The sequence below is a fragment of the Triturus cristatus genome, chromosome 6 (genome assembly GCF_964204655.1).
Source record: "Triturus cristatus chromosome 6, aTriCri1.1, whole genome shotgun sequence".
Lineage (NCBI taxonomy): Eukaryota > Metazoa > Chordata > Amphibia > Caudata > Salamandridae > Triturus > Triturus cristatus.
Genome location: NC_140589.1, coordinates 1,686,525,931 through 1,686,541,391, shown reverse-complemented (window position 1 = coordinate 1,686,541,391; position 15,461 = coordinate 1,686,525,931).

The following is a 15,461-nucleotide window of genomic DNA, read 5'->3' as shown; positions in this document are numbered from 1 at the left end:
AGGTCTTTAATGCCTTAGTTATAGTCTTAAATGGAACAGAAATTGATGCAACTCAATCATTAGATTCAAAGTCCAACAAAGGGGAAAATCGGTTAGAAGTTGGGATCTGGCAATCCCACCCACTGTAGAAGGAAGGCGCAAGAGGCTGGATTGCATTCTGGTTTTCAGAAGTCTGTAGGACAACCCTAACTGAAAAACGTTGATACAGCCAATCTCATTGTTTAAGATTATAGTGGTGAGCCAGATTGGGATGCTTACAATTGACTGCACAGTCTTCCTACAGATTCTTGGGCATAGGGTCTATCTACTCTACCTTCCTCACGAAAATAGTAGTATTATACCCCTTGATATAAAAATTTGAATTTTTGGTTAACTAATAGCATACCTTGTTGAGTTGGGTAAATGATTCCTCTATATGAGGGGTGAAGGCGGTACCCCTGTCATTACAGCTACATGGGGCAAAAATCAGGAGGGAGGTTAATTCGAGATCGGTCATCCACATCAGGCCAAACAGTACCATCTATGTCACAAGCGGAACAGATACTCAAGCCTCTGGCCCTCTCAACTCCTAGCAGTGGATCTTTCCGCCTGTTCATAACTTCTGGCATAACCTCCCCAGTATGGGTTGATTGTTGATTACAACTCAATTTCGCATGGAGGATGAGGGCCCGGCCACCCTGGTCAATCTAGTTGCACGAAAGGCAGCAATCGCAACCTACGCTATTCCCACTGGCTCTGCAAGGCCTGCTGAACTAACAAGGTCAGCTGATCCAGCAGCAGATATTACCATTTCCCTTTCATGTGACTAGTAATTCCAAAATCTTATTCTGTAAACTCCCTATCCTTTCTACTAAGGGAGTTATACAGTATGTTACAATGGTTTTAAATGTATCTAGCACCTCATCCCAGGTGAGGTTGGAATCTCCTAAGGCAGGCGGCTAAGAAGGCTGGTGCACAACAGCTGTAGGGTTCTTAACGGTACAGCTCAATACATGAGAATTCGAGCTACAGGTGCACTGAGGCAGTCTCTTCCTTTTGACATGGGGGCTCACTCTCGCCCGCATGAGATACGACTGAATCACCTCTGGATGTAGAGAGGGCCGGGAGCACCTCAGGTGTGGATCCCTTTGAAGACAAATTATATAAAACCAAGGGATCTTTGGACCCAGCACATTGTTGATCTAGCTGTCCCAAGGAGGAATTATTTGGTTACCTCCCACACAAGTCCAAGGATGAGCGCCTCTCTACAAGGTCAGTCGCCTTAGAGATGACGTCAGCTGCCCTCTGCAGACAGGAATCCAGCGAGGTAAAATTTGTTTCCTCAATATTCTTACCCCCTGGTGACTTCCTCTTCCCCATAGCCCTCCTCACATTACCCCAGGTGGTTCATTGTGAGCCGGTTAGGGAAGACTGGCAAGTGTGTTTATTCAATCGGGCAGAGAGACGTTCATTCAGAGAAGTAGCACTGGAAGGGTTTACCCAAATGTGTGGGGAGGGTCAAACAGTATAGATGGTTATGGAGATAAACAGCAACTCACCGCTGAGATGGCTTCACCATCCTTATAACATATGTTGTACCCCTTAACTCAAGATGACATTAAAGCATTAGTTGCCCTCAAAAACAATGCAGAAATCACAATAAAAAACTGTGATAAAGGAGGGGGGATTGTTGTATTAGATACAACCAAATATATTCAAACCATGCAAGTTCTCTTAAGTGACACAGATTTTTACTTACCAGTCCACCTAGATCCAACATCGAGAGTTCAGAGAAAAATCTTCAGTTTAACAAAGAGATCACTAGATTCAGATATTATCTGTCATAAAGAGTTAGACTTTCTGAATATCATACATCCTAAAATGGCATCCATCTAGGGGGTGCCCAAGATACGAAAAAACAGTCTTGACCCCCTGTATCGACCAATAGTGACGACAATAGGTTCAGTAACTGAGCCCATATCAAAATACATTGACTGTGTCCTGTGCCCCCCATGTACCGAAAATAGGTTCCTATATCAGAGACACCAAAGCCATGAAAACCACAGTGGAAGGATTCCCATTCAATGAAGACAGAGAGACATTAGTCACATTGGACGTGGAGTCCTCATATAGCAATATCCCTCCGGAAGGAGCACTACAGGCAGTACATTGGTTCATAGAGCAATTCCAAATAGACTGTTGCCCAGATTTTTATCAACGCCAGCTTAAAAATAGTCTTAGAGGATAACACCTTTGACTTTAATGGCAACCTTTACCGGCAGGTTAAAGGAGTAAGCATGGGGGTGTCTTGCGCCCCCACTGTTGCCAACATATATATGGCCCAGTTTGAGAATATCTTCATATACAACGAAGTAGCGCCCTTTTATCAATCCATCAAAAACTGAGCCCGTTATATTGAGGATATATTTTTCATTTGGACCAATGATCCACAAGTACTACCTGAATTTCTATCATGGATCAATCTGTGTGATCCGAATTTGAAATTCACAGCCCACACGAACCAGAACAGCATTGAATGCCTGGACATTGAGATTAAAGAACAAGATCAGGCTCTGGAAGTGGACCTATATGTTAAACCGTCAGCAAGAAATACTCTGTTACACTTTACAAGTTTCCATCCAAACAAGCAAAAAGAAAGCATTCCATTCAGACCGTTTCTCCAACTTCGGAGAAACTGTACAAACATCGCTGACTATGATGAGAAATCCGAAATGATGAAATCCAAATTCATATCTCGTAGATATCCACGTAGACTAGTACGCGAGGCTTTCAAACGTTCCAGATACTACGCTAGAGACCATCTCCTTGCTAATCATCCACCCAAAGCCACGCCCAAGCTAGTGTGTCACTAGACATTCAACTGCAAATGAAAAAACACAACAAGCAGTTTGTGCCAATTGGCAGATTCTCAATGTCCACTCCCAGGAGGAAGACAAACTACCACACCCTATGTTTGCCCACAGACTAAATAAAAATTTTAAAGATCAGATTGTACATTCTCGTATAACCAATCACAAAACTTTATTGCAACTTACTTTAGATGACTCAACCCACCTTGTGCGGAATAACAAATGTTCACAATGCAAAGCCTGTGAGTATGCGATAACTAAAACATTCACGCATAACTCATACTCGATAACATTAAAGTCCTTTGCTAACTGTAAGACCAAAAACATTGTTTATCTCTTACTATGTGCTTGTTCCTAGGGATATGTAGAAGAAACCTCGAGAACGCTAGCAACCAGACTTATAGAACATCGCTCAGCCATTCTTCCCAAACAGATCACTGCCCATCTAGTTAAACACTATCTAGAGGCAGGACATAGCCATGAACAAATTCATTGGCTCATTCTAGAAAAAAATCAATGACAAACCAGGTACTGATTCTGAATCCATAAGAAAAAGAAGGTAAGTCTTTTGGATCTTTAGTCTGGACACATTCTCACAGGGTTTGAACCAAGAAATCCCGTGGGAACATGCCATACGTTACAACACCGGCTAGTCAGACATCAACATCTTTACCTGGTATTATCATTTCGCATGTTTCAGATTTTCAATCTGTACTAGCCGCCAGAGGTTCATACAATGAACATTACCTGGTAACATCTGATATCCACTTACGTGTTTGGACACGCATTTTATAAGAGTGACACATTTTGTAAATTATTATATACATTACACACACCAATCGTGATGGTTTTATATTCTTGCTTCATCATTACAAAGTCTCTAAGAATTAACATTAAACTGATAGAAGTGACCAGTAATTTAAGTGTAGATAATTTTTGGTATACCTTGATGGAAATCAGTTCTCAACGTTCCATAAACAATCCTCCTATAACATATGCCCTAGATGAAGTATACAGTAGGAAGAAAAATCACATAAGTGTCATTCCTGCATTGTTATTTTGACATCGTGTACCATTGCTTACTTATTTGCGGTGTCTCAAAGTTTTCTGATGTGAAAGCCATAGATTGGCTGCAACACATCACGTGCCAATTCAGATCCGGCATAAAACACGGAAGTATTACTAATTCCGGTCAGACTTCACACGCAAGAGCAGCGTGTGACCGATACCCACATCTGGCAATCAATACCAAGCAGACAGTAAGTAACGGCTATGTTGCAATTTCAACACGCTTACATCCCGCACTGATAGATTGCCATGCGCACATTCCATAATAAAATGTCGAGCGCCTGTTTTTATACGGTTTAGCACCATCAAGCTGTTGCGATTCCAGTTCGCTATTATTTCACGTTGGTAGAATGCCACGCGTAGATTTTCTATTACCAGAGCGCCTGTTTTCACACAGTGCAGCTTGTTTAAGCACCGCCAAGCAGGCCCTTAATTAGAATCTTCTGGGGGACATTAATTTTCAAATATTAGCCCGAACACTTTGCTCACAACTAAAACCCGACTTTAAAGATTTCTATAATCTAAGGATACATTCGAACCAACATCGGAAAACCACCACGCGTAGATTGTATATAGTTATTAGGCTGAACACTTTTATTTACAGTAGAGCTTCCCTAAATATAACTATTAAGCCGGACAGTTACCACCTGTGTGCATGTATTTTTACATGCATTCCCCAACGCCCTGCATGTAATTTAAACACACTTATAAGTGAACTCATAACTTCAGTGTATTTCCTGTCAAGAATGTCTTATACCAGATGCGGTTCCGATTTTTTCAGTCCTTTAAGGTTTAGTTAATTCTGTCATTTGCCCCTATATAATTGATATATAGGCAGAGAAAATCAATCCCCTTTGTGAGCAGTTTACCATATAAAGATCTTATGTAACCACATAAAAGATTGAAATTCATATTCGATAAGACTTTGAATCCCTGGCGTAAATAGATCATGCCCTATTGTACTCTATCATGACCCACTGTAGACCCCCTTTCCCTTATCTTTCCCTTCCTATTTAATCCTATATAACTGAGGGTAAACTAGTATATTGGATTACTTAAATAACAGATTTAGGGCCTAATTATTATATTGGGTCATCTAAACAACAGATTGAGTTCTTTGCTTCGAATTTCTTTTCTCATCCCCTAATTTTCTTTGTCTAGATAATATCGTTATCCTGCATTGAGTCTATCATCATGAGGAAAATATAACCGTCAACCTGTTTCACTTGGAAACCCATAATCAAATCTTTTAGTAAATGACTTTTTAGGTTCAAATATATACATATGGTTATCTATGGGACACAATTAGAAACATCACTGCTATTTTATACATTCCCCTATTGTCTAGCTCTCAGCCATGGAAGTTTTAATCAAGGAATTATCATCATCAATATTTATCATTGGTACTCATGAGACGGAGGTCAAGACTTTTCCAAAGTCATCTCACTAGGTAATCCACCTATCATCAAACAAATATACCGTCCATTGCTATTTAGAATACGTTGTAATATATATTTGCTTTATCCCCTTAGTATTCTTATATATATCCAATCCGGAATATGATGCAGAAACAATAATAGAGATACCCAATACGAATTACGGTGTTGGAAGAACAATAGTCTCAGCACAGATACAGTGGACAGAAATTAGGTAATAAAACTATCCCTATGTCTCTCATTGACACTCTGGTGAGACTAACTAGACTCATGTGAGGGATTCTATCACTCACTTTTCAGCTTTATAGGTAAGAAAGATCCAATCAGTTTAAATCTTCTGGTTAATCTATTTTCTGTTGATTTTATCAAAAAACTTGCATGCTACCTCTAGCTCCTGATTAGTCTCTATTGCACAAATGTCAGCTATTGCACATTTTCATCTTCACAGTTCCTAACACGCCCACACTCTTGTCATATGACGTGCAAAATGTATAGAAAATATAGGTGTGTTCATTTAACAATCACTTGCTTTTTTGTTCGCAAATTACTAGCCATCAAAAAAAGAACCATTCAAACATAGCATTCTTTTTACAGATTTCACTGTTGAAGCTTTGTGGCCCTTTTTTCCTGACGAAGGCGCGGTCCTGTGCCGAAACGCGCCTAGAGAAGACCACTGTCATACTAATTGTGCCACACATTTCTGTCAGTGAAATTTATAATTGTCGATCAATAATTATGGATTATGTGTTTCTCCTTCTTTAAAAATAGTTTTGAATGCGTGAGATAGTACGAATGATGAGATGAATGTTTTAGTGTGATTCCATTATTTTATTTTATTCATTCTTCTCTTTATCAAAATATCACTAATAAAATAATGTTTGTACTTTTCTAAGAAAAAAAGCTATGTTGGTTATTTTGTCTATTCATCAACTGTATAAAATTGATTGAATTATGTGAATTGTATTTATGTTGCCTTAAGTATTTACATTGATGGCTTCACCAAGTGCCAGAAGTTGTGGCCCAACCCGGCCGATGATGGGCTTTCTAAGGAGTAGTGGGAGGACGACACCAAGGGCTCATTGATATCAAAGTACTCCTCAACCACTTCTCAGAGTTGGTCACTCAAGACCTTATTTGTCATCCACCATGCATTAAACCACCACACTCCCCACTGGCATCCTCAACTCTTTAGGCTACATTTATACCGGTGCTTGATCGAATAGCCACTTAGGTTGTATGCTGGAACTCTGGCAATAATGAATATCCTAGTCTGGAATTACATTTATTAGGGGCTGAGGAGTGAATGGATTGTCTCTCACCTGTAGAAGTCTGTGGCCGTAAACCTCCAAGTCCAAATGAGGTCGCCCATTTGAACAAGGACAGCAATCCTGAGGCTGCAACCATGGTTTCTACATCAAAGATTGCATTCATGATAGAATCCCAGGGGAGGGGCACTTGGCATAAGATAAGACCTCTCACTCAATTTTATCAACTATGCTATTCACATTCCAAGTCAGTATTATATACCTTCTGTGGGTTCTGCTCTTTATCCTTATCAAATGTGAGTGTGAATTTCCGGCTCCACTCAAACCCTGACTGCTTCAAATAACATTACTACCCTTTTTCCAACAACCCTCAGTTGCTTCCTACATTTCCTGTTGCTCAAAAAAAATCTTCTAGCTGAAAGTCTAAGGACTGTAAGAACTACCATCCTACATAGTTCTGCCACCAACCCTTATCTAAACTTTGGGCATCCTTAATCAAAATAGTTATGATGCTGGTGATCAATTAAGTGGAGTCCGTAGCCCCCTGTGCCATCGCCTTTTGCTGGGAATCTGCTGTGTCCTCATGGATATCAGTGTCTGTGGAGTTTGCGTCTAGCCACATCACTTCTCTGAGGGTCAGTGACTTCAAGCGTGATCTCAACATGGTCATTCGTGCTCCTACATCAAACCCAAGATATGGGAAAGACCTCCCTTAACACATCAGAGCCACCTCCTCACTTCTTAAGTTTCACAAGAGGCTGAAGACCTGGCTCTTCATATAAGCACCTTCGGGACCTCACGTCTGCCCAATTGCCTGGATACCCTATCGGGTGATGAGTGTGCTACAAATCAATACAGCATAAGTAAGCAAGTCAGACCCTTGTAGAGCGCAGGAATGCCAAGGTGTCCTTCACGCCATGTGCAGCCGAGGAGCAGAAATTAGCGGTCAGGAACAGATGGCTATCATTCTAGCGGTCAGGAACAGATGGCTATCGTTCTCGTGCAGGGATTAGCATTTTCCTAAACCGCGGTCTTGAGGTCTGAAACCTTATGGAGGCTGGTAGTTCATTCCAGAGCTTTGATGCTCTGTATGAGAGACTTCTGCCTCCCCATCTGACTTTGTGGATCCTGGGGACCTGAACTAATCCTTTATTAGCCGATCTAAGCTTCTGATTAGGTATATACCACTGAAAATGTTTCTGTAGGTCCTCAGGCCCTCCCCTGTACAAGGCTTTATGTACCAGGCATAAAGCCTTAAACTCAATGTGCTGCTTAATCGGTAGCCAATGTAGCTCCCTAATACTACTTGAGATATGATGATAGTTGGGAATGTTGAGCAGTACCCGCGCTGCTGCATTTTGCAGCTATTGAAGTTTTAACAGTTGTTGATTATCCACTCCCAAAAAGAGCGCTTTGCAATAATCAATGCGAGAGAGGACTAAGGCAACTTAGGGAAAGTACGGTAAAACGTTGCGCAAGATTTTCAGCAGAAAAAAGCAGGATGATGTCAAGTGGTACTCTGTGCGGCAAAATTTAGTTGTACGCCAAACGGAACCCCTAGGTTACTAACCTTTGCCATAGGATTTCTGCAGAGATCTGCTTCTGGCGGCCACCAGGATAAATCCCAGATTTGGAGGCCCTGTCCCTAACTCCATAACTTCCGATTTTGTTGTGTTCAGTTTGAGATAGCTTTGGAACATCCACCCCATGATTTGCTTCACACAAGTATGGAATTTCCCTGCCAGGGTTTCGGTGTTTGAGGAAATGAAGATGATTATTTGCGTGTCATCGGCATAGGTTACCAACGAGAACACATGAGCCGTCGTTAGCTTAGCCAACGGTGTGACATATATGTTTAATAAAGTTGGTGACAGGGCTGATCCCTGCGGAACTCCACAGGGAAGGGAAAACCTCTCTGATGTCAAATTATCTCAGCAGACCTTCTGTTCCCTAGCAGAAAGGAACAAGGTAAGGAGTGTTAGACCCACCCTAGCAATTCCTACTGCCTTCAGCCGTTGCGTCAGAGCCAGATGATTCACTGTATCAAACGCGGCTGATAGGTCAAAAAGTATCAGGACGGCTCTACCACCTCCGTCTACCTGTTTGCGTATTTCCTCCTTTGCCATGATTAAAGCTGACTCTATAGAGTGCCTTGGTCTGAAACCATGCTGTGTAGAATCCAAAAAATCATTGTCATCTAAAAAGCCAATTAGATCTTGATTAATTGATTTTTCTAATATTTGTGTTGCCAATGGTAGGCAAGATATAGGTCAATAGTTTTTCACATTTAGTGGATCTTAGGAGGGTTTCTTTCAAATTGGTCTAATGCATGCTTTCTTAAAAAAAATGAGGTAAATTTCTGACCTAATAATGTTATTTAGCTGCGGCGTTAGTTTGGTGCTGATCTGGTCAGAGGCCAGATGCATTATCGTGGGTGGGCCAGGGATCAAGCGGGGACCCAGATTTTGTGGATGGTAACATCTCATTCACTTTGTCCACCGTTAAGGACTAGAAATTGATCAACTGATACGTCATGGTGCCTGAGATTAACTCTTCCGCTGGTGATAAAGGGGGGTTCGAGCGATGTCTGACCCACGCTAGCGAGTTCATCATAGATTGTTCTGATCTTCTCCTGAAAGTAATTAGCCATTTATCACAAAGGGCTTGATCTGGGGCAGATTGATTCATCTGTTGCAGTTTGGACAGGGCTGAGACCGTCTTAAAACGCTCTCTTGAAGAGTTTTTGACCGCTTCAATTTTTATTGTAAAATAGTTTGTTTTAGAACTTATAATCGCCGCCTTATACTCAGCTAGTGCTAGGTTAAAGTTATGTTTACCATGATCACTATAATCTACCCTCCATGGCCCCTCTGCTCTTCTACACTTAGATTTAATAAGTTTAAGGTCTAAGTTGTACCAGGGAGCTGAGGTTCTGGTGTTCCGGACTTTAGTTGTTCTTGCTGGGGCCAGCAGATCCACGGCTGATCTAATCCAGCCACCTTGTTATTATCTGCCACTATCAGAGGTAGACTTTTATCTAGCGTCTCTACAAGTTTCTCTTTCTTGATTTATTTTTTTCCACAACCTTATATTAGCCGGAAGCTGTTTATTTGGCTGCAGGCTGCCGTTTTTCCTAAACGATAGTTTAAAATGAATAGCCATATGTCCCGTCCAGCTAAGGGGTGATACTTTTGGTAAGGCCGGATTCTTGCCTACCTGGTTATCTCCAAGAATCCTCTCAGGTCGCCAGGATCTTTTTATCTGCCAAATAGCGTGGAGGGGATGAACACAATTTTCAAAATATATTTACCACAATTTGATTTCATTTGGGAAGAATCACTGACTCCGAATCTAAAATTTGTAGGATTTTATTTCAATCAAATATAGCTGAACATACAGACACCTCAATATAAGGTGTAAAAGATAAATGGGCACTAACACAAAAGCGAGCCTACGCAAAATTCTCATCCGACTTAGGACAAAAAGAATCACTGATTCCAAAAGCATCAAGAATATAATTGTTAGGCTAATATCTATTTTAGGAATCATTAGTCAAAGGAAAATCATTTCTGTACCTACACTGTCTCTAAGGTGACATCCCTACTTAGCTTTCCCATCCCAGGTAAGAGAATCAAGAAAAAAGGTGTTGGAAGTGAAGACTTCCTAAGAAGTACGTTCTCTTAGTCAGAGCTCGATCTAAGATGCTCCTTCTTGCCTCCCGCCTAATCCTCATCTGCCCAACCCACGGGGCACTGTCCCTAATACAAAACCCCAAAATCGTAGAACACGCCCTTCGGCACACCTCTTCAGCCAGGTCTTCTTTCGGTAGTTTTCCATCAGAAATTGTCTGTCGTCCAACGTCCGTTAGCTTGACCTTGGGTCCCAGGCACCTTCCTCGCCAGAAGTATCTTCTTCACATTCCAATGCACTCCCCTGTTGGCTTCTCACAGCATCCTAACTCCTAAAACAAAGACCTATTCTCACTAACGAGCTAAATGTCCTTGCACCTGCAACAGAAACATGGGAACGAGAAACCATTTAGTCTCTTTAAGATTTCACATTTTCCTGCAACCCAAAGCCTTTACCAAGGGAACCATTTTCGGCCTACAACATTAGCTAACATAAGAAAATGAACAGGCCCTCTCTTCTAACGTATATGCAGTCAGGCCTTTACAAAATTAAACACACTATTAAATCACACTCTAAGCATTAGTTCATTACTCTCATGTGCACAAATAGGCAATCTACACGTGTAACTTTAATATGGCACGCATTTAACCTAATACATTGCATTACACAAACCTAATTATTATGAATTTTACTGAATACATTTATGATAACTTGCAACGTTGATCTTCACAAAGTATTATTACATTTCTAATCACATCTATGTTAAACGATTACAGCAAATACATTTCTATGACGCTTCTAAACATACATCGATTAATATGCGGGTGCTGACTTAACGGTGAATATGATGCACCCTTACAAATTTCAGAATCTCATGACGCTCTATCAGTTCCCCCCTTTGACGACAATTGTCATCACACCGTCATAACCTCATACCCTTGGAGAAAGAACCGACCTAAACAGTGCTTGTTGCCATTCTCCCCTGTCGGAACCTCTCCATTCTCTTAAGATTCTGATATTGACTGTCCTGCAGTCTCGCCATTCGCCTCTCACTCGCTCTGAGAGCTCTTTCAATCCTGTTCCCCCTGTACCACTTATAGGCTCTAATAAGTCCCCACAAGCAGATCACACAAACCACAACAATAATGAGTGGCTTCAACACAAATCCAAGGAATCCCTTTCCCAAATTCACGAACCAACTTCCCAGACGACCAAATCCTTTACCAATCTTCTCCCACACACCCACTTCAGTCAGATCCGCAATCTCTTGATGAATTGTGGTAATGTTGTCTATACATTTCTCCAGATCCTTGCTGTTATCAAGAATATACGTGCAACATTCCTGAACTTTCAACAATTTACAGACTCCACCCTCTTTTGCCAATAATACGTCTAAAGCAAGACGATTTTGCAAAACCATCGTCCTTATCGACAACATCTCTCCATCTGAAGGACTGGGTTATTCTAAGACCCAGCGGTGCCAGGGGACAACACCTGAAACCTTCGTGGGTTACCTGTTCTGGCGTACAAAACACAGAGACACGGGACACTTCCAGCGACGTCAAAGATCAGCGTTTATTTACTGCAGGGATACAGAGATCGCAAGAAGTACACAGCGTGTAGGTTCTCGGAGACTGCTTCGAATTGCAAAAGTGGGTCGCTCCTTTTATACATATTTTTGCCATTGCACAAAATGGCAAACAAAGGTTACAACTCAGTTCCCACAATAAACTTCAAAAGAGTCGCGTTCATGTTTCAGGAGGCCGGAACATAATTACAGCAGCATTGCCGGTTCCCAACTGTAAAAACATATCATCCCCACAGTTAAACACATTAATAGAAGGGACAGAAACAGATGCAAAGAAAGAACAAGGATGCATGACAGATTGGAAAAGAGTGTTGGGAGTAATAACGGAAACTTGATTACAGGATCAAAGACCTCGTGCCCAATGCATGCACGACTGAAACAATAGACTAGCATGGGAAGATGAGCCTCAAGCGGGGCCATCTGCCTTTGCAGTGTCATTTCCCCTATCATAAAAGTCACCCTCAAAGAAACACGTGTCCTTCGTGTAAGCTTGGGAATCCCAGGGTCACAGAGCGGACAAGGTCCGTTCGCTGACTACTTGAGGGCAAGAAACAAAATGGATGCCGTATCTAAAATGGAACCCGAGGGTTCGGATGGACAAACCCAAAAATGAGGCGAACCATACGTGGTTGCGTAGCGAAAACGCGTACACCCACTAAACTCGTCATTTGCGGTTCGTAGACACCAAACTCATCCATATTCGACAACACCCAAAAAGTGTCGTTCCGTCTCGCACGGAACCTCAGACGCTCCTTTTGCCCTCACGTAGGCAAGCACTAGTCGATATCAGAATCGATTTCGATATTCATCAGATCGTTCAGCTGTTGCTGGAACATCATTCTACTCGTCAATGTCTCCTTGGTAACAGATGGCCGTCTTATACACGTTGTAGCACAAAGGCCACATAAGGCAGGACCACACTGTACACAAAGACAACACGTGAATAGAAACGTTACAACAACCCCTATGATCATCAGAATCTTCCAACCCCAAGTGGATATTAGGCCCCAAAACCATCCTAGAAGTGTCCAATTACCTTCGTCCACGTGTATGGACTCGGAAATCTTGTGCAACTTCGAGATGGCTTGGTAGACAGTTGGAGCGTTGTCAGGAATAAAAATGCAACAGCTCGAATGGATAATTTTACACACACCACCTCTATCTGCAAGAACAACGTCTAGAACCATACGGTTCTGCAACGTCATGAGTCTATCTGCCTGAAGTTCAGCTGTTAAATTACCAAGAGCACTCGCAGTTATGTTAGCAGTCGACTCGACCACACGGGTCAACTGTCTTAGGTTCCTACTATTAACCATAGGTCCCCAAAACGGCAAGAAACCCTTAAAGAAGTCTCCTGCTTCTTGACCGGCAGTGTCCTCTTTGCTAATAACGCCTCTCACAATTCTAGTCTTGTGATAGTCTGAGGCAACTGTAAAAGTCGGTGGTAAAAGATTCGCAATATAACAGGTACCCGAAAAATCACGGGGTAACCACGTATATGCACGTTCATAACATACGAAATAAGTACCCTTGGCAGTCAGAAAAACAGGGGAAGAGAGCATCGGTAGGACATACGTGTCAGTACAAGCACTATTCCCAAGTTGTGCTCTCGGATTTCGACCCAAACCGTTCAAGCAGAGATTACCGAGGTGGGGTACGATCCATATTGGGGACGAACTCTTGAGCTGTCTATCACCCACTGACGTACTATACTCAGCCTCACTCAGATCCTTATAGGCCTGCACCTCTTCATCTGGAATAAGCGATGCATCGAAAACATCTCTATCTAAATCAGCAATCGCTATTGCCAAAGGCTTGTGGTACGGACCAGGACCAAAGTTCGCAGAGCGTGGCTCTCGACTGGGGTAGGAATCTAGTGCACTACGAAACATAGTTTGGAATGCTCAAGCTGACCCTTGGGAGCTATAAGGAAGAACCAGATACGGAATACCCCTATCCATGGTATGTGGCATTAACCCACACACCCAACAGTTGGTAGTATTCATCACCAACTGATGCTGATGTAGGAGTTGAACGAAGGAGTTTTTCATGAATTCCGCACGTCTAACCTGTTCGTGTTGAGGCAGGGATGAAAAGAATGTGGGGAAACAGTGGTAATGGAGACTAATTTAGGAGAAAGAGTAGGTGAAGCAGGAGGTAATAACTGTATTCCAAAATACACTCCGCCCACCAATAGCATAGACACAGTCAGAAACAGTAGGAATACCTGAAACAAAAAACATTTTGTCCGTACAATCTTATGCAATTTTGATCTTTACGCCGACATCCTTTCTGCTTCCAACAACTTAGAGAATGCCATCCTCTACAAACCGTCCGTGACGTACTTGACGCACTTCGTTCTGAGTAGCGATTATCAATTCCCAGGAGTTCCCAGGAGTCGACAAAAGTAACCGACCTAGCGTCAGAAACCTGCTTAACAGAAAGGAGTACCCGCACGGCCCTACGGTAACCCGGATGGTAGGTTTTCGTAAACGCTCAGCTTTAATACAAATCTCTTAGCAGTGAAAAGCACATTAAAAAAAACCCAAAAAGAAAGGATGTAATTGTTCATAATGTTCGTAGCACCAGTAAAGAAAAAATATAAAACAAAATTTTATTAGTCCTTGCTACGTGGACGAAGAAAGTAGCGATTTCTTCCAGGTCGAGTCTGCTCTACAAACAATTGTTCAGCTGGTGAAACAGTGTTCGGTGGAGTGGACGATGATTCAGACCTTGAGTTCTCTGCGACTGATGACTCCGCACGTGTGTCTGGCAGCGACAAATTGTCTCCTACAGGTTGAGCATCACTAAACGGCACAAAGCGAAAAGGGGTCTCAGTTTCCGTTGCCGCAATCCCAGCTCTCACCCAACCATCTGTTGGTGAGGGGATTGGTACCTTTTTCGTGTGGCCGGCGTGTACCCAGTTCTTTCTGCCTTCCAACCGAACTGCAGTCCTCGTTGTTAATAATACTTGAAAGGGTCCCACAAATCTTGGCTCCAAGTTACGTTTTCGACCAAAATTTCGGGTAACGACCCAATCGCCTGGCCGGAGCTGATGTCCAGGACCCTCTGTCTGTGCCGGTAGAGCTTCAAAGACCTGTTGGTGAATTAACCTCAATTTAGCAGTCAGATCATAAAGATAATCAATTAGCATTGGATACTCAAGACTATCAAAGGCCTTAGGTCTCGGGACTCCCCAAATGTTCGCAGGGCGGCCGAACACAATCTCATATGGGCTGAGCCCTACTTGAGAGTGTACAGTCGCTCTGGTTGATAGGAGAGGCAAGGCATCAGGCCATGATAGACCAGTCGTAGCTTGTATCTTTGCAAGTTTCAGCTTCAGGGTACCATTGTACCCTTCAACTAAACCCGCTGCCTGAGGATGATTAGCGCTATGGAATTTCTGCCGAATTCCAAGGCCCTTACATACACTCTGCATCACACTTCCCACGAACTCACTTCCATTATCTGACCACACAATCCGTGGCATTCCATACCGAGGAAAGTATTCCTTCAGTAGGATTTTCGCTGTGGACAGGGCAGTGTTATCCTTAAGAGGATAGGCCTCGATCCATCTGGAGAACGCGCAAACCACAGCTAAAACATACTTCAGATTATTGCATCT